Below are 22654 nucleotides of genomic sequence, written 5' to 3'. Positions count from 1 at the left end.
AACTTTCTTTCCTATTTTGTCTACGCCTATGTAGATTTAAGAAACTTGCCTCTCTTCTTAAATTGCCCATCTATTGTCAATTGAAGTGGTTTACTTGACATGTTTTTGTGCGATTTGTCAAACATAAAAGGCTCTGGTCCGGAAAATGGTCCGGAATTAACGAAATCGGAGATATTGTTAAAGTTTGCGGTTGAAATATGGTTATAAAGTAGCCCAATGTTCTGTGAAATTGATCGGTTTTGGTATTTAGTTATGGTTGGGGTGGTAACGCCACAAAAACGATTAAATCGATTTTACGTTTTAGGGGTTTATCTCTTCACGTATGCGGAAGTTTGTGTTTAAGTTTATTTTGTTACGGCTGTTTGCGGTCTTTTCGATAATAGGGTTGTTAGTGAAGGAATTTCTTCACTAAAGGACAAAATTATGAAAGTATACTTACCTATAGTACTAAAAATGATATTTAAAAGGTATTAAAATTATACAATTAAATAAATTAGGAATGAAATTATTAAATGAAAACTGAAGTAATAAAGAAGAATAAAAAGTGATAACTGGAAAGGTTTTTCCAAAGAACTGGAACACTCTTTTTATGGTCTGCAAAAGGAAATATGGCCCTTTATAAGAGGTCAAAGATCGGAGGTAAAGGAACTAATAGAACCAAAACACATAGAAAAGGATATATGGATTGACTATCTAAAAAAACTCTATGCAGAAGAAGAACAAATGATGCTAGAACCGGAAACACCACAAATGAAGATGTTAATATAAGTACACAGGAAGTTCGATAAACACTTGAAAATCTGCAGGTAAGGACGAAATACTAAACGAATTACTGAAATATTGTGGAGCAGCAATGACAGAACAATTAACAACATTAATTAACAAGATCATAAAACACAATAAATTACCGGAAGAATGGAGAACGAGCGAACTAATTTTACTATTCAAAAAAGGAGATAAAAAGCAGCCAGAAAACTAGAGAGGTATCAACTTGTTGAATAGTACCTACCCTAAAACATACAACTAAAATTCTACAAGCGCTAATGAATCAGAGGATAAGTTTAGCAGATGAGCAAAAGTAATAAAGCAAAAAATTACTGAGAAATCGTTAGAGTGTAATAGACCAGAATTTCTATGTCTGATTGACTTGAAGAAAGCATTTGACATAATAAGACTCAAAGATGTAATCCACTTTCTGCATAATATATTTCATATCATAAAAACTATTGAAAAACATCTACCAAAACAACAAAATGGAAGTCAGAATAGATGGATAACTTACAGAACCTATATACATACATAGGCAGTGGAATAAGGCAGGGAGACTCATTGAGCCCTATGCTCTTCAATTTAATCATGGATGAAATCATCAAAAATGTCAACAAATAAGGGAAGCAAAGAGGTAACAATACTCTGTTACACAGACGATGTAATATTGATAGTCCAAGATGAAGGCAAATATTAGTCCACAGATTTAACATAAGAGCAAAATAATTCAATATGACAATTTCATTTCAGAAAACTAAACCAATAGTAATCAGTAAAGAATCGATCAGATGTGAAATAGAAATTGATGGTGCCAGTATTGAACAAGTAATGGAAATAAAATACCCTGGAATTACATTGTCAAGCTACGAAGACCTGGACAAAGAAGTGAGAAATCAAGTACAAAAAGCAAATAGATTGGCAGGATGTCTCAATATCACTATAATATGGCGAAACCGTCATAATTCACTGAGATGAAATCAATAATCAGCAGAAACAAGACCCAATACAGCCAAAAGACAAAGACTTTTAGAATCGGCAGAGATGAGAATACTGAGACGAATTACAGGAAATACACTAAGAGATCGAAAAAGGAGTGAAGACATTAGAAGACAATGTAACGTACAGTGTATAAACGTAATAACGAATGAACATTAAATGGAAAAAAGAATGGAATAACCACAGAAGCAGAATAGGGGAGACACGTGTGGTCAAAATAGCAAGAGATAAATCACCAATCGGTAAAAGTAATATCGGTCGACCGCGCAAAAGATGAAGTGGCAATCTTCCATAGAGGTATATATCCGCCAATAAACGAGCAAAATTGCTTAGAAAGAAGAAGAAGAAGAAGAAGAAGAAGAAGAAGAAGAAGAAGAAGAAGAAGAAGAAGAAGAAGAAGAAGAAGAAGGAATGAAATTCATTATATTTTAGCTTATAAGCTAATCTTAAAACACTTAAAATAGACCATAGGAAGAAGACGGCAAAGAATAAAGAAGTGCACATAACTTCCATTGACCTACAAAGAACTTAGAGAAGGACAATCGAAAAACTGGAAAAATGTAAACTGGGCATCGAAAAACATTAAAATCGTTCTAAAATCTGATAACCGCGGAAGTGACTAAACGCAGATAAGCAAGCTATCCATATCAGATATGTTCCGAAAAGTAATAAAAAGCTTAGAAGCAAGATAAAATGGCAAGCATAAAACAAAAAACTAGATTTAAACTTTACTTTAAACTAGAAAGCGTTCGATAGGGTGAAGCACAAGACCTTAATCGAAAGATTGAACAACATCGGAGTCGACAAAAGAGATTCTAAAATTATAGAGGCTATATTATCGAGGCCAATTGAAATACAACGAGGTGTTAGACAAGGTCGTGTGTTATCACCCATACTGTTTAACGTCTACTCTGAGCAGTGTTGCCAATCGCATTTCTCTAGATTATCCGATAATCGCTCGAAAAATATCCGATTTGTCACGAAAAGGTACGTTAGGTCAAAAATTATTCTGTTATTAAAATCAATGTTGCCAATGTTATTCTTGTAGTCCCCTTAACAACCAGCAAATAGCAAAATCCGCTGTCCGTACACCAATCAGTTGATTGTAATAAATTATCACTATGATAATTAACATAATTGATTGATTAATTATCAATTAACGTAACAATTATTAACATAATTGATTAATTAATCAATTAATCTCATAATTGTGATCAATTATGTTTTCAGCAACCCAATCAAAGTTGACATTGACAGTAATTAAATATTTGATAATGATCAGTTGATTCCATTTCTGATTAGCGTTCGAACAACCGGCCCTTTTAGGGGAGTGCAATTAGAAAGAAAACAAGCATTGTTTCGGAAAAATTCAAACAAGCTTATATTTTTCTAAAACTTTTTTGTTTGTTTATATACATGTTAAAGTAAAAAGTTCTACTCGCAGATTAGGCCGCTAATTGTTTATTAATTTTTTAAACAATAACAATTGTTTTGTATAAATAATATTAAAAATATCGTTAAATTCATCATTTTACTTTGATCAAATATGTTTCTATTTTGTTTTTGATTATGCTGAATCCGAATATGGCATTACAATTTGAAAATTCTTATACAGAAGCTCTTATTTAGTCTGCGTAGCTAGGAACCACATGGAAAACTTTTTTATTATCAATTTTACGAAAAAAAAGTTATTCTACTGAAATGCTCTGAATAGTCAAAAAAGTAAAACTCAACCATCAGATATCAAATTTTATCAATTTTATACGAGTTATGTCAAAAATATGAATTTCGTTAAATAGTAAAGTACCTTTATATTCCAGCATATCAAAAAATGCTATTATGAAAAGTTGTTTGAAATTAGAAACTATGTCTAAATATACAATTACATCATTCTAATCGAAAAAATAAATTATTTTTCTCAAATTACGGATACTCATCATTACTTTATTACAATTATGATAACTATTTTATTATCACTTTTACGAAAAAAAGTTAATTTTCATAAAATGCTGTCCCTGGTCTAAAATCTAAGATAAAACCATCAGACATCAAACTTTTTTAATTTTATACGAGGTATGTAAAAACTATGAATTTTTCTTAAGAGTTAAGTGCCTTTATTATTCACAATATTTTAATTGAAAGGATGTAATTGAACACCAAAACAAATTTTTTAATTCCAAACAACTTTTCTTAATAGCAATTTTCGATATTGTGAAATGTAATGGTACTTTACTCTTTAGTGAAATTCATATTTTTGACATACCTCGTATAACATTAATTAAATTTGATATCTGATGATTGCATCTTAGATTACATACGACGCAGAGTATTTTATAAACAATAACTTTTTTTCGTAAAATTGATAATAAAAAAGTTATCAATAGGTTACAAGTTACGCAGACATACTGTATAAGAGCTAAAAAAATTTTTTTTTGCTGAACATTTATTATTGTTCAAGCTTATTATTAAATGTATTTTAGGTAAGTTTTACAGAAAAAAGTTTTGATCACTTTGTACAAACATTTTTTTAGATGGTAATTTTCGGTTTTTGTATTACACTTTTGTTATCTTTCTTAATTTTTTTAAAAAGAAATAGTTTATTTCATTTCTAAAGTAAAATAATTTAGTGCATTTTAGAGATTACATCCTAAGCTTTAAAAAACACTTATAAAACTGTAATAGATCTGTTCAAACTTGAGTAATACCGTCTTAAAATATTGGTAATTCTATAAAACTACGAAGATTTCAAAAATTACATTTTTTGAGACGTCATATCATTTGAATTAAATTTTTGAGATTTTTTTTGAATGAAACTTCATTTAGCAAGGTGCTCGAAAGGTAACTTGTGCAAAACTGACGGTTTTATAAGAAAAACTGTATTAGTTACACATTTTTAAATCATTTTTAAACAAAATTCATGTAAGGCTCATTTTCCGACCACACCGTCGTTATGCCCATATATTGTATTTCTTTCTATTATAACCATAATATAGCTTAATTATTCTTCTTTCATGTTGAATTTGTAAAATTTCATTCGATCCATTAGTTAACGAATTACGTTAAAATAACTCAACCATGCACTTCGCCGTACGTTAGTTTACAGTGCGCCAATGTTTGTGAGAAGGGTGACTTTAGCGTTATAATTAAAAAATTATAGAAGATACAGATGTAATTTCAGAAAAGTTCTTTATATAAGGTTTTTTTTGTAAGATTTTCTGAATTTTTCAATGGTTTCAATGGTCAATTTTTCAGTTTTTTTCTAAAATTTATATTTTTGGAGTTATTTAAAAGAACATCTAATTTCGTAGTTCATTTGTTTAAAAAAAAATGAAGCACCCACTTCTCGGGTAGAACTTTTTGATATGTTGTTTATTAAACATTTCTTAATGAAATTACAAAAGTTCTATATTGTTTGATTTTTTCCGTGAAAATCTATATGCACTCCCCTATTTAATCTACTGGATTCTCTATTTCACGGTTTAAAAATTTTAGTTTATAGATGAAAATCTCGTATCCTAGCTGATTATTACCTAATTCATGTATGTAAATACTATTTACTTACTATTATAATATTATTCGTATTTTGTATTATCGTAAGTGTTAAATTCTAAATAAATAAATAAATCTAAATATTTCATTATTTGGATCGTTATATTAATTTATTATAATTATTTTAGTAAAAAAAAAACACTTTTAAATATTATTTTATTAAAACGTAGTAACTACCTAAATGTAGGTACTGGAAAAATAAATAATAAATAAATCAATACAAAATAAACTACAGCTACATTAATAGCATAGGCGCAAAATTTCTGGTCAATGCTTTTAAAATGCATTATTTTTTCGAGTCCTGAGTTACTTAAGCACTGTACTACATAAAATGAAAATAAAACTAAATCGTGCGTGAATTAGCTTTCATATAAGTTTAAAGACTAAAAACTAAAAACTCATAAATAACATCGGACAGCAGACGGTTTTTGAAATTTTAATTGTATTTAGTATGCCTTAAGTGGATGCACTTGTGCATTTAAATTCTAAACAAAAGAATGGGTACATGTCCCTTTTGTCAAAAGATGAAAAGTGTCGGATGTCACTAACATTCATCCAGTATAGGCTATTTATAAAAATTTGGGTGGAACCAAACAAAATTAATGTGTTGTTGGTGTTAAGAATATATGGATGAGAAAGTTTTAGTCGATGGTAGATACACTGAAAAATATCCGCAAATATCCGATTTATTTAAAGATACGAAGAAGATACGACAACTCTTAAAAAGGTACGCAAATCGGATAATTATCCGCCGATTGGCAACACTGACTCTGAGGTAATATTTGCGAACGCTTTATCGCACTCTTTAGAAGGAATCAGTATAAACGGTCAAAGAGTAAATAACATCCGCTATGCAGATGACACGGTATTAATGACTGATTCGGACCATAGTCTGCAGATACTGTTGGATAGGCTTACTGAGAGTTGTGAAAAAATGGGGATGAAGATCAATACTGCGAAAACCAAAGTTATGAAAATATCAAGGAACAAAAATTTACCTCTTCCAATATATGTGAAACACCAACAGCTTGAATACGTAAGCCAATACAAATATCTTGGTTGCTGGTTCAACAATCAACTTGATTATAAACAAGAAGTAAGGGCGAGAATAGAGATAGCCCGACAGGGGTTTATCAAAATGAAAAGCTTATTTCGTAACAGTAGCATTAGTATCAGCCTTAGATGTCGTTTTCTGCATTGTGTGGTCAATACTTTTGTATGGAACGGAGGCCTGGACACTTAACACAACACTAATGAACAAGTTAGAAGTATTGGAACTCTGGCTTTATAGAAGAATCTTGAAAATACCTTGGACAACCCACACCACCTATTAAGATGTTCTGAGGAGAATAGGTACAGATAGGAAACTACTGAAAATTCTAAAAGTCAGAAAAGTTAGCTAACTGGGACACATAATGAGAAACGAAAAGTACCGCCTCGCGCAACTGATCATCCAGGGTAGGATTGAAGGAAAACGGAGTCCCGGTAGGCGCAAGATGGTACTTAATAACTAAATAATAAAAATGTGTACTTAATAACTGTAAAATTATATTAAGTAGTATAACTCACGCCATTTACTTGGTGTCTGTTTCTGTTTTTGTTTTGTTTGTAGTTTTTTACTATTTTTTGTTTTTTATTGTATTTTTTATTTTGTATAAGCTTTGTCCACAAATTGTTAAAATTTTTTGACAATAAAGCATACCTTGTTTGTTTAAGATTTGATGGCTTAGAAATATCAGAGACTGGACCGGCCTTGATTCAACATCTTTGTTTAGAGCCGCATTGGACAGAGACAGATTTGCCAGTGTAGTCGCTAACCTCCACTAAAGGAGAAAGCACTACAAGAAGAAGAAGAAGATTTAAACTAAAAAGTTCTTAAGAAACAGTTCTTAAACCACTTAACAAGGCAAAGTGGCATTTGTTGCTTTATTTTAAGTTACATTATTTTAGGAGCTTTAAAAATCACATATTTATATATTTTTCTTAATTTTCAGATTGGTGAAGACACTTTTTCTGTTGAAACATTAAAGAAATTAAAAGTATAAAGATTATTAAAACCTATGAACCTATTTATTCGTTTCTACACATTCCCGAGATATGTCTAATAGAAACTCTTTAATTTATAGTTTTCCCGGACTATAATAAAATGATCTTCACCTTCACGTGGTAAAACCCATCACTCTTGTCCCATCGTATGTAGTAGAAGAAATAAATTAAATAGTTTAAAAACATTTTTGAATAGTGTATTCAATTTACCATACAAATAAACGGTGATAAAAACTTTCATATTGTATTCGATTCAAATTCAAATCAGTTCATGGAAGCTTTCAAGCACAATATCATCAATCATCTCAAAAAATAAGATTTGAAAATTACGTTTTGAAATTTGATATAGATTGGGACATTAACATATGCGTTTAAAGTGAGAATGTTTTAATAGGTAGAACAAGTTTTTTAATGCATCTCAAGTTACCTATTAATAAACTGTTTGATATGGAAAGTGAATTTGGTCACAAAAAAATAAGGCTGGCATAAATTAGTTATTTCAGTTTTTTACCCCAAGTCAATGAACTTAGTTAATTTTTTTACATATTATATTCATATCTTATTTGTATTGAATTATTACGATGGCGGGATTTTAGAAAAAAAATATAAAAGCACAATTATAAGGTGTCTTCCCATTATAAGGTGTCATAATATGCTTTCTCTCCGAGAAGCGTGAGTCCTTGTCATACTGGATGGATTATTTATGTTCGATCGAGGTCTTTAATTCTGTGGACTAAACACGGCCGAGTAGAGCCTCTCAAGGACCGCTCAACCTTTGCTTTGTCTGACATGCAAGATTCTGCTGTGAAGAGCCCTCCACTTCCTAGGTTTTCGTTTTCCTAGCAGAAGGAAGCTGGACAAACAAAGCAGCCTCAGTCATTCGGAAATTATGGAACTGGATTTCGACACAGGCCATACTTCCGATGATAAAGAGGATCTACTAAAATGTACTTAAAACCTTGTGGAAGCTCTGGAAGAACCTAAAAAGTCCAGCGATGAAACATGAGCGTTGCTGCGAGGAAAAGTTTTAAGTACCTACGGAGGCAAGGCCTCGACTTGCCTCCGTATGAAAATAAGATCGGCAGCTGGTACTTAAACTTCTTTTTTCTTTTTGAACTTTTAATTACAATCAACTTCTACTTGAGAGTTTTAAGTAAATGTGAATGAATTTGTAGGCATTGAAAGAGGAACATCCAATGATCCTTCGCCTTATAGGATTATTTCACTAGTGTATAAAATCTTGCAGCAACGTTGCAACGCAGGAGTCTTCTGATTGCTGGTCCATGATGGTAGAGATGTTTAATTAGTTCGTTGTCGTAGTTTTTTGGTCGACTTTTACGGTTGGTCGATGCCAGCTGTATTTCATCTCTTACAAAGAGAATATTCAGATCATTGTGAATCGTGATATTAGGTACTGACATACCATGGTGCGCCAGTAATTGATCTAAGGACTTTCGATTAAAACCGCTATATGGTTGTGATTTAGCATACCCCCAGAGATGGATACCGTATATCCAAATTAGTTTCAATATGGTTTTGTATAGGAGTAATTTGTTAGTAAATGACAATTTGGATGTCCTATCAAAGACCAGTACATTTGTCTGAACTTAAGAAACTGCCTGCGTTTGATTTGAATGTGTTTATTCTATATTAGCCTTGATAAAACTTATATAAAAGTAAATGTATAGTACGCCCAAAAGATCCTTCAGGCTATTTCATGTTGTGATCTTTTCCACATTATTATCTATTATAACCGAAGGCAAGTTTACTCCACTAAATGATTTTGACACTACTGACATTTATGAAATTTTGACACTATTGGCATTTATTTATAGGTAAATTAAGTTATATCGGCGATTTTTTGTGGTTTCTGCGTTATTCCTTTAATTTTTAGGTTTTTAGTCTAATTTATATTAAAAAACAGTTGTTTTTAGAACTCTTTAGCGACGTATTAGTATAACATATTTATGGATTACAGTCGAAAGCCGATATGATAATTCAAAGAAGAAGATGAATCTGGGGATTTTTATAGTGATATTATTGGGTGTGAATCTGTCTTTTGAGTTTACTCTTTCTAGTTTAAAGACAGGGTATAGTACTATAAGATATACACTACTGTCTACTGTGAGAAATCTACTGGATCGAAAGGTTCAAACCCTAGCCGGAAAATATAAGATCTAACGAAGAACTATAAAATCTTAATTTATCTGCTATTTATACTAGAATACGCTGGTGTATCGGATTGACCTAGGGACCAGCAAGCAAGAGATGCGACTTGTGTTACTCACTCCACAGAATCCTACTGGATGAGCGTCTACGCTTAAAAAACTTATATGAACGTCTACGCTTAAAGCCGGATTTATGTTACAACAGGGACGTGGACGGGAGGGGGCACGTTGAAGAATCGTGTGATATGAAAAGATTTGGCTAGTTTATCTTACAACGGGACGGAGCGACACCGGGAAGTGCCGAGGACGTGGACGGTCCGTCCACGTCCCGGTGTAAGATAAATCAGCCTTAAAACGAAATATAGACACATATAATAAGCTAAATAATTAACACTTTCTTGAGCAGTTATAACTTGTTGAAAGTAAGGTCATTATCACCATTTTCAAGTTACCTTATAGGCCTGAATCCCGCGTACCAAAAAAAAGTTGATTAATAACAAGCTGAAAATTTGTTAATAGCTCGGTGTCTAGTCGGACAAACTTTGATGTATGGGAACACTGGAACAGGGGAAGTTTTAATTGTGGAACAGCTTAAAAATTTGGATTGTCAGATTACGAAAACGTCCCATGTATTTTGTCGGACAGAATATCCAACTGATTTGTTACCCTTTCATTAAACTCTCATGCAAAAATCAGACTGATATTACTAACCAACATGATTCCTGTCATTTGACATGTTCTTCGTGTTCCACTCATTAAAATGCCCAGTTGGTGATAACCAGTCCGATTTTTGTATGAGATTTTAATGAAATTGTAACAAATTAATTGGAAGTTCTGTCCGACAAAATACATAGAATGTTTTCGTAGTCTGACGTTCCAAATTTTTAACCTGTTCCACAATTAAAACTTCCCCTGTTACAGTGTTCCCATGCATCAAAGTTTGTCCGACTAGACACCGTTAAGCTATAAACAAATTTTCAGCTTGCTATTAATCAACTTTTTTTTTGGTACGCGGGATCCAGGTCTATTATATTTATTTATTTATTTATGTATATTTATTTAGAGTGGCCGCAAATTTTCTTTTCAAAATGTTTTTTAATTTTTTGAAACGCAGGTCAAAAAAAATGTTTTGACGCAGATCAAAGTTTGTACATTTTTCTCACGGTAATCTACAATAATTTTCTTCTTTGCTATCTACTATTATAAATATATTTGGTAGGTTATTATTTATTATTTTATAATAATATGCAAAATTTACTTATGATACTTGCTGTTTTGTTCTACTGTATAATTAGTGCACAAGACCCAGAAAGCTATTTTGATTCAGAAACAACGAAATAGACGTCCGCCATTTTAAATTTTAAAACTTCGTGGTAAGTAGGTACGTATGCGTGCAGAAATCTAATTTAAAAAATCGCATTGAAGAAACCAAAAGTGACTACGTAATGAAGTTCTTTTGTTGTTTCACGGCCTTCTTTCGCGTGGGAACTGCCACCCCCTAATGTCTAATTAGTGATGTGCTGGACGATTGACTATTGTTTTTCGCATAAACCCGCATACTTTGATGATGGATTTTTGCATGCTTACGACGCTAATTGAAGTGCTGTTGAGGTGTAAATGCGTCAAGGCTCTGGGAGAGTGTTGACTATCAAGTGTCTGTGTACAACGAGATCTGCGTAACAATATACAATATTATATAGAGATTATTGGGCTTAGGTTCATAAAAAAATGGGGATGTCTATGGTGTTATGACATTTTAATTTCGACGTTTCGGCAGGATATCCATGTTTTTTTCAAGAATACATGACTAAAAACCATTTAATCAAAGATATGATACAAATAATTTAAGAAGAACTTTGACTTAACGTGCATGCAAAGTTGGTTATAAAACATTAAAATTACACAAATAGACGTCACCAATTTAAAAAAAAATGTTAAAACACAGGAATATACCCACTAAATCATTGCTTTTAAAATATAGTGTCAAAATTAGTATGGTGTTTTATTGATATTTGATTTATCATTTAATCAGCTAGTTAATGGCTACCACATCATAGGCGTGCTGAATTTTCTTTTGTTTATTTTAGATTAGACTAAAATATATTTTGTTCAAATTATTGACATCTTTTTTATCATTTATTGCGTTGTTTTTTTTAAATTTGTATAGACTCCAGGGGCTCCCTCTTTTTCTGTTTTGTTCAAATTTTATGATTTTAGTTTTGTCACAATCAAATTTATGTTTCTTCTCGTTTTCATGTTTTGTGTGGGCTATTGAGATTTTCTTGGCATATTTTTAAGAACGTATTCTTGAGTTGAGTAGCTGGCTGATTTGTCCAATACATAGACATCCCCATTTTTTTATGAACTCAAGTCCAAGAAACTCCAGTAAGAAATATATTAAGGTTCAAGAATCAAACCCAAACTATGTAGTTCTGTTTTGTCCTTAGACTGTTTTCTGTTGTGTTCTGAAAACGTATTTTATATCAATAGTATTTACATCCTTCAATGAAGGTTTACTTAAGATTAAAGTGACTGAAATAGATATATTGTAAAATTTAGCATTTTAGCATATCGTTCAACACTTTATTCGTGTTATATAATATAATAATAATAATTTAAAGGTTTATTTGAAATAAAACAGTTTATTTACTAAAAATTATTAGAATTTTGTATCAAAATTTATATGCGTTTCAACTTACAATTATAAGAAATTCAAATTAATGTAGGTAAGCGTAAACAACTGGCACATTTTCAGATTGTAAGATTTTATCTCTTCTTGAGATATTTATTAATTAGTAGTGCCAACACATTCTCTGAATCAAAAACAAAAACTTTTCAAAACATACTCACAATTTTGTATCGGTGCGAGACGCGGAACGAAAAAAATCGTGAAAACTGGTGAAGATCTCATGGCTTCACATCAAAAACACGTGAATGTGTGTGAAATGCACACCAAAAAATAAAATGTCGCTCTGACGTGTTGGTAAAAAAAGCATGTCAAAAATGTTCCATTGCATCGCGAAAAACGTTAAAAAATATTAAATAACATAAAAGTTTAACTAAATTAATAATGGCTAGAATAAAATTAATACAATAAAGAAAGTTAAAATAACAGTTATTGCACATGTAAGATAGCCTTAATACCATACTAAAAACGGAAAAGTATATGAACATCATTGAATACTACCACTTGTCATTTTTTATTGGAATTACATATTTTAGCTTGACTAAAATCTAAAAACACTTGGAGACACAATAATGTGTTGAATAGTCACAAAAACATTATTAGCACCATACCGAGGAATCTTTTAGTGTGACACCAGACATACTCAATGACACCAGAAGTGATCTTCCCTGAAAAAATGCATATGATGATACAACCTGGGGAATAAGAAACCTCATATACAGGGTGAGGCAGATAAAGGGCCTATTAGAAATATCTCGAGAACTAAAGCTAAGAGAATGTTGAAAATTGGAATACAGGGGTTTTGAGGTATGAACTATTTAATGAAAATATTTTTTTCTCTTTGCTACTTCCGGTTATACCGGAAGTTGATTGTAACTTCGTTTTTTTAAATGGGACACACTGTATATTTTTACATTTTTGGATTCTCCTCGATTTCTTCTTTCTTAAAATATAAGGTTTTGTAATATTATACAGGATAGGTTAAAAGATAATTACGTTTCCTTATTAATTTCGTAGCAATATTAACACCCTGTAGGATTGTAGTAGATTGGCATAATAAACTCTATTAATGTTCAAATGAGTTTTAATATAGTCTACTATTGTTAAGAGTTATTGGTATAGTTAAATTTTTAATTTTAGTATACAGGGTTGGTCGAAACTCGGAATGAGTATTTTCTGAGTTTTTTTAAATGGAACTTGAGCATGGTAATGAGAAATGGTATTTGAGCATTGTAATTAAATGTTATTTTATGGTACTTTTTAATTTCTTAAGCATTCACTATACCTAACTCCTTTAATTTGTGAGTTATTGGTGATTAAACCAAACATTAATTGCAACACAAAATAGGTGAAATTTTATTAGGTTGGCCGTGAAAATATTCAGTCACAAATAATTTTTTGGAAAGAAATACATATTAATCTATACTGATACTTAAAATTGCCAATAGTGGTTGAGGTATCAAAATACCATCGAAATTAAGATTGTTGGTGCGATTAACAATTAAGCACAAACTAAAGCAGTTAGGTATAGGTAATGCTTAAGAAGTAAAAAGTACCATGAAATATCATTTCATTGCAATACTAAAATATAGGGTGTTCCATTTAAGAAAACTCAGAAAATACTCATTCCGAGTTTCGACCCACCCTGTATACTAAAATTAAAAATTTAGCTACACTAATAATTGGTAACAATAGTAGACTATATTAAAAATAACTACAATCACGCAATAAACTACTACAATCCTACAGGGTGTGAATATTGCTACGAAATTAATAAGAAAACGGAATTATCTTTTAACCGACCCTGTATAATCTGACAAAACCTTATATTCTAAGAAAGAAAAAATCGAGGAGAATCCAAAAATGTAAAAATATACAGGGTGTCCCATTTAAAAAAACGAAATTATAAGCAACTTCCGATATAACCTTAAGTACCAAATAGATGAAAATATTTTCATTAAATAGATCAGTCTTCAAAACCCCCTTATTCTAATTTTCATAATTCAGTTGTCTTTAGTTCTCGAGATATTTCTAATAGGCCCTTTATCTGCCTCACCCTATATACCTACTAACCAACATCAAATATGGTTTACGGCTTACGGATAGATCAAGCCAATGCTTAACAATGAATCTTAGTAGACGCTGAAGACGATCACAGGGATAAAAGGGTGATTAATATTAATTGGGGAAACACCTCTACAAAATAGGTATGTAGAGTGACCATTCTATAGGAAATGCGAAGTGAAAAAGAAAACTACCATACGTGTCCTGTTAGTATGTAATGCACCAGAAAACAAGCATTAAAAAAGAAGGAATCAAATATTGTTTTGCCTGGTATAAGAAATAGAAAACAGCCAATGAGAACTTACACTTGCAAATCTTTAAATAAATTCTAACGTAACGATAAATATCTTTTATATTAGAATAAACAAACTTGCAGCTTGTAGACATAAAACTATGAAGGATTGTTGAGGACAATACATCTGATTTTCAAACGTAGAAAAAAAAGTGCGGACAAGACGGATATTATTATATGATCATTGTAGAATATAAGAACACGAATGACGTATAGTATCTATCAAGATATTTCAGAAAACCTTAATCTTAAGCTTATTACAAAGTCAGCTTATCACAAAATGTTCACCTCTCGAAATTTAACGATACTACTCAAATACAAATGACTTTGTAATAGGATTAATCTTGATAGGTACTATATAGTCGATTCGCTAAACTGAGACACAACTGTCTACACTACAATCACCATAAAAATGCACTATGTAGAAATAAACAAACCAAGACACGTTGACTGTTCGAGGACCACTATGAAATCATGATTTGGGAGTGCTCCTAGTGCTTGTTTATTTCTAGTGCATTTTTATTGTGATTGTAGTGTAGACAGTTGTGTCTCTAGAGAAACGACTATAACTACTTGTTCTAATAACAAAAAATGATATTATAAATAATGGAGCGTACTAAGATCCTCTTACTTCCATAATATAAATGGAAATAAATAAATTTCAAGACACATCTACAGAAAGCGTTGAGGTTCTGGTATTACAAGTAGGAGGACTGAACTGTTTAAAGGGTACTTCCCGTTAAGATAGGCAAAATGCCCTCACTCTCAGAATTCAATTTTTTTAATTCTTTTACGTTCTGTGCAATTAAAAAATGAGATTAAGCGGATTTTTAGCTCGCCATCCCCCTTACCTCTCTCCCACAGCCAAAAACGTAGATTTTTAGATTTAATTTTTTTAGTTGGGTTGCAATTGATTTAAAAATTTCAAAAAATTCACACGTGTAGCTGAGGCTTTTACAAAACATGTCCATTTTTTATGGACCCTTAGGCCGAGTGTACATAACGTCAAATTTTTTTTTAACTTTTTTAAAACCTATAACTTTTTTTTGGAGGGGACTGCAGGTTCAATTTTTTTTTGGATTTTGTGTATTTTATCAAAAGCTATAATGCTCTCTGATTTTTTTCAGATTTTTCCGTCAGGTGCGCCATCTTGAAAAATCCGGAAAACTGTTTTTTTAGGGGGTTTTTAGGGATTTTCTCCATTTTATAGACTGCAACATAGATCAACTCAAGGTTTTGTTAATAGAATCTGTATAATTTGAAATAAATGAGTATTTTAGGATTATCAAAAATTGGGAAAAATACCATTAAACCCTCCAAAAACCATGTTTTTTAAGTTATGTAAGGGTTTTTGCGGGCTTAATGATATTATTTTTTGAGATCGATACAGCCTGAATATTTTTTTTTCATTTTTTTACGTTATATGTGAATAAAAAATAAGACTACTCGCATTTTTAGCACACCACCCCCTGCCCCCACAAAAACGTCAATTTTTCTATTTTTTTTTTTTTTTTGTTTAAAGTTGTAATTAATTTAAAATTTTTATGAGGCGTCTACAAAACATATCTATTTTTTATAGACCCCTGTAGGTTGAGTGTACAATACATATAACCTCAAAATTCCTTTTTTATTTTTTTAAAACGTATTTTTTACTTCCAATCGATATTTTTTTAAAACGTCCAATGAATATTGTACATCTCTCTCTCGCGGACGGCCGCTTCAATACATGCTTAGCGCTCATTTTTAATTATTAAAAATAATAGTTAGTAATAAAATAATGACAAAAATTTCTTTAGGCTATTGCAGGGGGGCTTTAAACATTGAGTTGGTCACTTTATGACTTTCATAGTAATAATTTTTAATCGAGTTATTAAGCCTTGAAAATAGCCATTTTCGCGTTTTTCAAATTTGAAATTGCATGTAACTCGACAACAGTCAATTTTATAGAAAAATCACAAGATACCTTTTTTGCTCAGCTTGATCCAGAGAATCTAAAACAAATGTGTCCGAAGTGAAAAAATTGATTTTTTGAATTCGTTTAAAAAAATGTTAAAACAATTTTTCGACCGCGGTACTGCCTGGCATCTTGTGGATTTGATATAAGGACCTGTTTTTGAGTAAGTTTGTGCAAAAAAATTAATCGGAATAATTTACCTAACGGGACAAGCATACAGCGTGGACTATTTGCATTAGGAGCCAAACGTAGATGGTTTGTAAAATACACAAAAGACAAAAAAAATTAGCAGCCATCGCCAAAAAAAGTTATACGTACCTATTAAAAAACAAAAAAAAAATGAGGTTATAATATGTACACTCGACCTTCGGGTCCATAAAAATAGACGTTCTGTAAAAGCTTCAGCTCTGCGTGTGATTTTTTTGTAACTTGTAATTTAATAATTAGGTACTAACTATTTTAAATGCGATATAAGCCACAATTTAACTAAAAAATGATTTTATTAACGTTTTGACGTCCACTACGGACGTCGTTGTCAAAATACAAAATATTAATAAATTAAACAAAAATGTTGCTTGGTAAAAAAATCTTCTAATAATTTAATTTAATCTGGCTTATTTATATAGATCGTCCCAAACCATTTTTTCAGTGCGTCACAGATTATCGAATTCTCTCTAGCGCAATACAGATGGGAAATAAAATCATTTTTTAGTTACATTGTGGCTTATTTCCCATTTAGAATAGTTAATTACAAAAATGCCACAAAGAAATAGCTTCAGAACAACATTTATAATCTAATTGCAAACCAACTTAAAAAATAAAATAAAATCGAAAAATTGACATTTTTGGCTGTGGGGGAGGGGGAATTAGGGGAAGTGGGCTAAACTTGCGGTGAGTCCTAATTTTTAAAATCATATAGAACGTAAAATAATAAAAAAATATTCAGGCTGTATCGACCTCAAAAAATATAATTAGACCCGCAAAAATCCTTACAAAACTTTAAACAAACATGGTTTTTGGGGGGTTTAAAAGTGTTTCGCCCAATTCTTGAATATCATAATATACTCAGTTATTTCAAATTATACATAATCTATTAGCAAAACCTTGAGTTGATCTATGTTGCAGTCTATAAAATAAAGAAAATTCCCAAAACCCCCCTAAAAAACAGTTTTCCGAATTTTTCAAGATGGCGTACATGACGGAAAAATCTGAAAAATCAGAGAGATGGCTTTTGATAAAATACACAAAATTCAAAAAAATTGGAGCTGCAGTCCCCTCCAAAAAAAAGTTATAGGTTTTAAAAAAGTTAAAAAAAAAATTTGAGGTTATGTACACTCGACCTAAGGGTTCATAAAAAATAGACATGTTTTGTAAAAGCCTCAGCTACACGTGTGAATTTTTTGAAATTTTTAAATCAATTGCAACCCAACTAAAATCAATGATATCTAAAAATCTACGTTTTTGGCTGTGGGGGAGTGGTAAGGTGGGTGGCGAGTTAAAAATCCGCTTACCTCACAGAACGTAAAAAAATTAAAAAGATTGAATTCTGAGAGTGAGGGCATTTTGCCTATCTTAACGGGGGGTACCCTTTATAGGCAACTTTTCTATAATCTGATAAAATCTATACCTACACATAATAAATTTTATTTATAACCGTAATTTTTGAATTTATTGGTGTAATTAAATTGCATTATTACATTTTAATCTAGCCATATTGTTCAAAATTGAAAAAAAAAGTTAAACCAAAACTAACCAAACGTAAAATATGATATTCAGTACAGATCTACATCACCTTATTTCGAAACACATTACAATATGAAGTATCGTTTAATTCATAATAATAGACAAAATAATTGATGTTTCAGATAATAAATCTTGATAGATAATCAATTTATTTACAAGAGAAGATTGATAGCGGATACTTTTCTTTCTGAAAAACCTTGCCACACGCATAACTCAGTTGTTTGTATTAATGGGCGTAATTATTAATTATGCGCAATTAAGTTGTTATAAGCTATCAGTTGAAAACGGCGCTAAATTATGGAATTTAAATGGTTAAAGGTTTTATCAGAGAACAACAACCACAATCTGGTTTTATCTCAAGTTAATCGCTTTAATGTAATTGTTATTTGGAATAGAATTTTTCGTCAGTATAAAAGCGATATTTTACACTAAATTGTGAATGGAACTGGAGACCTTGGAAACACAACCTTTACAAATATTAAAAGAGTTTCATTATATTAAAAAGATAATGCATATCAATATGGTCTATAACAAGTATATTTTGCCATTAACCAGAGAAGTACCAAAAATAGCAATACTAACAGTACTAGTAGGTAATCTTATACAGGAAGTTAGTTCTCCTTTTCTTCTCTTTTTCTTCTTAACCCAGGCGAGACTCGTTAGTCTCTGGCACTTGGTCATAAGACCTTTGTACCATACCCTGTTCGTCTCTTTAAACTTTAATAAGTCCTGTGGCCTCAACGAAGGCCAGCAGTTTTCTTATTGGTAGTTTTAGGATCTCTTCTGGTTCAAACCTCATTTGACCAGTGAAGTCCTGCCTTATATCACCTAGCACACTGCAATGGCATAGTATGTGTATGGCAGTTTCTTCTTCCATTTCGCACTTTCTGCACCATGGTTTATTCACCTTACCTAGTTTGTATAGGTGATTTCTTAATCGGCAATGTCCAGTCACCATTTCAGTGACCGTTTTGATCTCTCGTTAAGGCTAAGCTTCTGGAACTACAGACGAGTTGTGGGTAAAACCTGGGGATTGAAACCAAAGGTGATCTGTTGGTTGTACACATCAGTGATACGACCGACAGTCACTTATGGGTAAGTACTCTGGTGGAGAAAGACGGCTTTACAATCTTGTGTGACCACTCTCACCACCCTATAAAGACAAGCGCTTCTAAATATAACAGGAGCTTTGAATAGTACAGGAACGGCTTCATTAGAGGCTATCACAGGTTTCCCTCCGCTGAATTATATATTTCGGCGGTAGCCTTTATGACCATCCTGAGACTCAAAGCAAACAATACTTGGAGACCGAATTATGTATTGAATAGCCACACAAACATTACTGGGACTATACTTGAGGAATCCATCTTTATGATGAACTCAGATATGATGACACCAGAACTTATCTTCACTGAGAAGATTAACACAATTATACCATCAAGAGAACAAAAAGTCCCAAGTATTAATGGGGACTTAATATGGTTCACTGATGGATCTAAAACTGCCCATGGTACTGGATCAGGAGTCATTGGGCAAACATGTAACTATAATAAATCTTACAGCCTAGGTCAACATACAACGGTGTTCCAGGCTGAAGTTTTTGCTGTGGTGGCCTGCATTGATGAACATTGAGGAAGACCCTAAAGCTAAGAGAATCAACATTTACACAGATAGCCAATCGGCTATTCTGGCTGTAAAGAACCCTTTCACCAAATCAAAACTGGTGAGAAACTGCAAAGATCTCCTCAATAACCTGGCAATAGTTCTCCTTTTATGGTACCAGAAACATTTTGTTAACACGAACATCAAAAATCAAAATATATAAAACAGTTATTAGCCCAGTACTCATATATGGGTGTGAGACGTAGACGCAGACAAAAGCAATTGAAAGAAAACTTAAATGTTTTGAGAGAAAAATCCTGAGAAGAATCTCTGGATCTTATCACTACCCGTTATTAACCAATACCGAATATGAACAAATATCTAGATCAAACAAATGGATAGAGATAGCGACGTAGCTAACAGGAGATTAAATTACAACCTCTAAGATGGTCTATGGCCATGTCCATAGACTCCCTAATAACCACCTTGCCAAGTTAATCTGGGAGGAAGCCCCGATAGGAAGAAGGCCATTAGGGGTTCCACGAATGCGATGGAGAAATAATATATGATCAGATTTAAGAGCAATGGAGCTACCCACTGACCCAACTATCATGGACGACCGTTCGAGATGGAAGCGAGTTGTGCAGTCAGCCAAGACCCACACCGGGTAATAGTGCTATGAGAAGAAGAAGAAGAAACATTTTCCTGTATCCCAAAAAGATGTATCTTTGAAGAACTTCTAAAATGGAAATAGGAAGTTATTTTGCACTAAATGCAAGCAACAAGGTTAATAAAACCTTGTGTTTGCTACGCAAAAGTAGTCTAAGGCCGATGCCACATTATGCGTTTTGACCGGATGCGTTTCCGCCGCATCCGGTGAAAACGCATAGTGTGACAGATCGGTCCGGTTGCGTTGGAAACGGATGCGTTTTGAGTCATTGGTACGCGCTTACAAACTGCACCAGACTAAACGCATAGTGTGACAGGTCGGTCCGGTTGCGTTGGAAACGGATGCGTTTTCACCGCATCTGGTCAAAACGCATAATGTGGCATCGGCCTTAGAGCTTGAGAAACTAAACTATGAGTAATCACAGGTGTTTTTACTGGATACTGCTCACTGCAAGGTAATTGTTCGTCATGAATACCAGAAACAGATTACAAGCTTAGCAGGTAACAGACGTGTCTCCGAAACCAATCTTGATCTTTTGTATGAATGACTCAGAAATGGATCATTGGCTTTGATTTTTAAGTTAGTGGGTGAATAGAGACGTCCAATTAATTAGGAATAAGGTGTAGATTAGATATAGAGCCTCGCGTGGTGCGTATTCATTGATAGCTACCAAAAGTCCTACGCTAGGTCACCGGAATGTATACTCGTACAATAAAACCAATCAAAAATATAATAAAAGAAGTATCTTCAAAAAAAATGCAGAAAAAATCAGCACAAGTAAGAGAGAAATGTAGAATTTAATTAAATTAATCGGTAAACATATAACATATTGTTCGGATTATTGTTCATATTAATCGGAATGTTGTTATTACTAAAAGATTCATCACATAACATAAAAGATCAAATAACTGAGAAAGAGGTGTAAACACCAATGGAGAAAGAAGAAGAATCAATTTACTTTTGAGCCGTATATCGGATATATCACCAACTTGAATCTAATCAAATTAAAATTAACGGAAAAATGGAAAAATAAAATAAATTAACAAGAATTACCAGGCTTGATAAAAAATATGTATTCCTGTCTTATGTTTTTATTGCTTGCATAAGGACATGCATTTTTGGAATCTATCAAGTTATTACTTTATTTTAGGCACTGAATATCACAAAAAAATAAACATAAAAATAAAAAAACTAACTCAAAAGAGGCACCAAAACCAAGGTTAAAGCAATGTTAAAATAAAAAAATATAAATAAAATAAAAAATACGAAAAATATTCGATGGTGAGTGTATCTGCAACATCAGTTATTAAAAAATGTGGGCATTGTCAGTAAAAATGTTAACATAAATTTATTATACATAGTTTCAAATACTAAGTTATGAATCAAATATCGAATCGTAAAATTTTGAAATCAGCTGTGATAAGATAACAGGATATATTATATAGGTATTATTGAACAAATATTTACAGCAACCCTAAAATACCCCATAAAATGACGAAATAGAGTTTAAAACGAGGAGTAAGACAAGGAGATACCATCTCGCCCAAGCTATTCAACCAAGCGCTAGAAGATGTGTTCAAACAACAACACTGGGATGGCTTGGGTATAAACATAAAGGGGCAATATCTGGATCACTTACGATATGCTGATGATATTGTATTAATAACAGAAAGAAGTGAAAAGCTACAAATAATGATGAAATAACTAGATAGAGAATCGACAACGATAGGACTGAAGATGAATTACAGTAAAACAAAAACCACGACTAATCAACAAGAAGAACTAATAATTACAGTGGCACAAACAAGAATAGAACAAGTTAAAGAGTATATATATCTAGGACAAATCACTAGATTAAATAAATAAAATCAAACCGAAGAAATAAAGAGAAGAATAAGATTGGCCTGGGAATCATTCGGAAAACTGCCTTATATTCTAAAGAACAGAAAATACCAGCAATATCTAAAAACAAGAGTCTTCAATCAATGTATACTCTCTCAATATATGGCTCTCAGACATAGACGTTTACAAAAGAAAATATGGAAAAAATAGCAAAGACAGAAAGATCCATGGAAAGACAAATGCTGAACGTTAAACTATCAGACAGGAAAATAAA

At 32.0% G+C, this 22654-nt stretch overlaps 1 protein-coding gene across 2 annotated transcripts in view; it reads right to left on the bottom strand.

Annotated features, from left to right (window-relative positions):
- The window catches only part of LOC114327335 (GATA-binding factor C), a 361986-nt gene that overhangs the window by 256061 nt on the left and 83271 nt on the right, over positions 1–22654 (bottom strand). The gene's annotated exons all lie outside the window — the stretch shown is intronic.

This window comes from Diabrotica virgifera, chromosome 2, assembly GCF_917563875.1.
Source record: "Diabrotica virgifera virgifera chromosome 2, PGI_DIABVI_V3a".
NCBI classification, from domain to species: domain Eukaryota; kingdom Metazoa; phylum Arthropoda; class Insecta; order Coleoptera; family Chrysomelidae; genus Diabrotica; species Diabrotica virgifera.
This window is presented reverse-complemented; position numbering and strand designations above follow the sequence as displayed.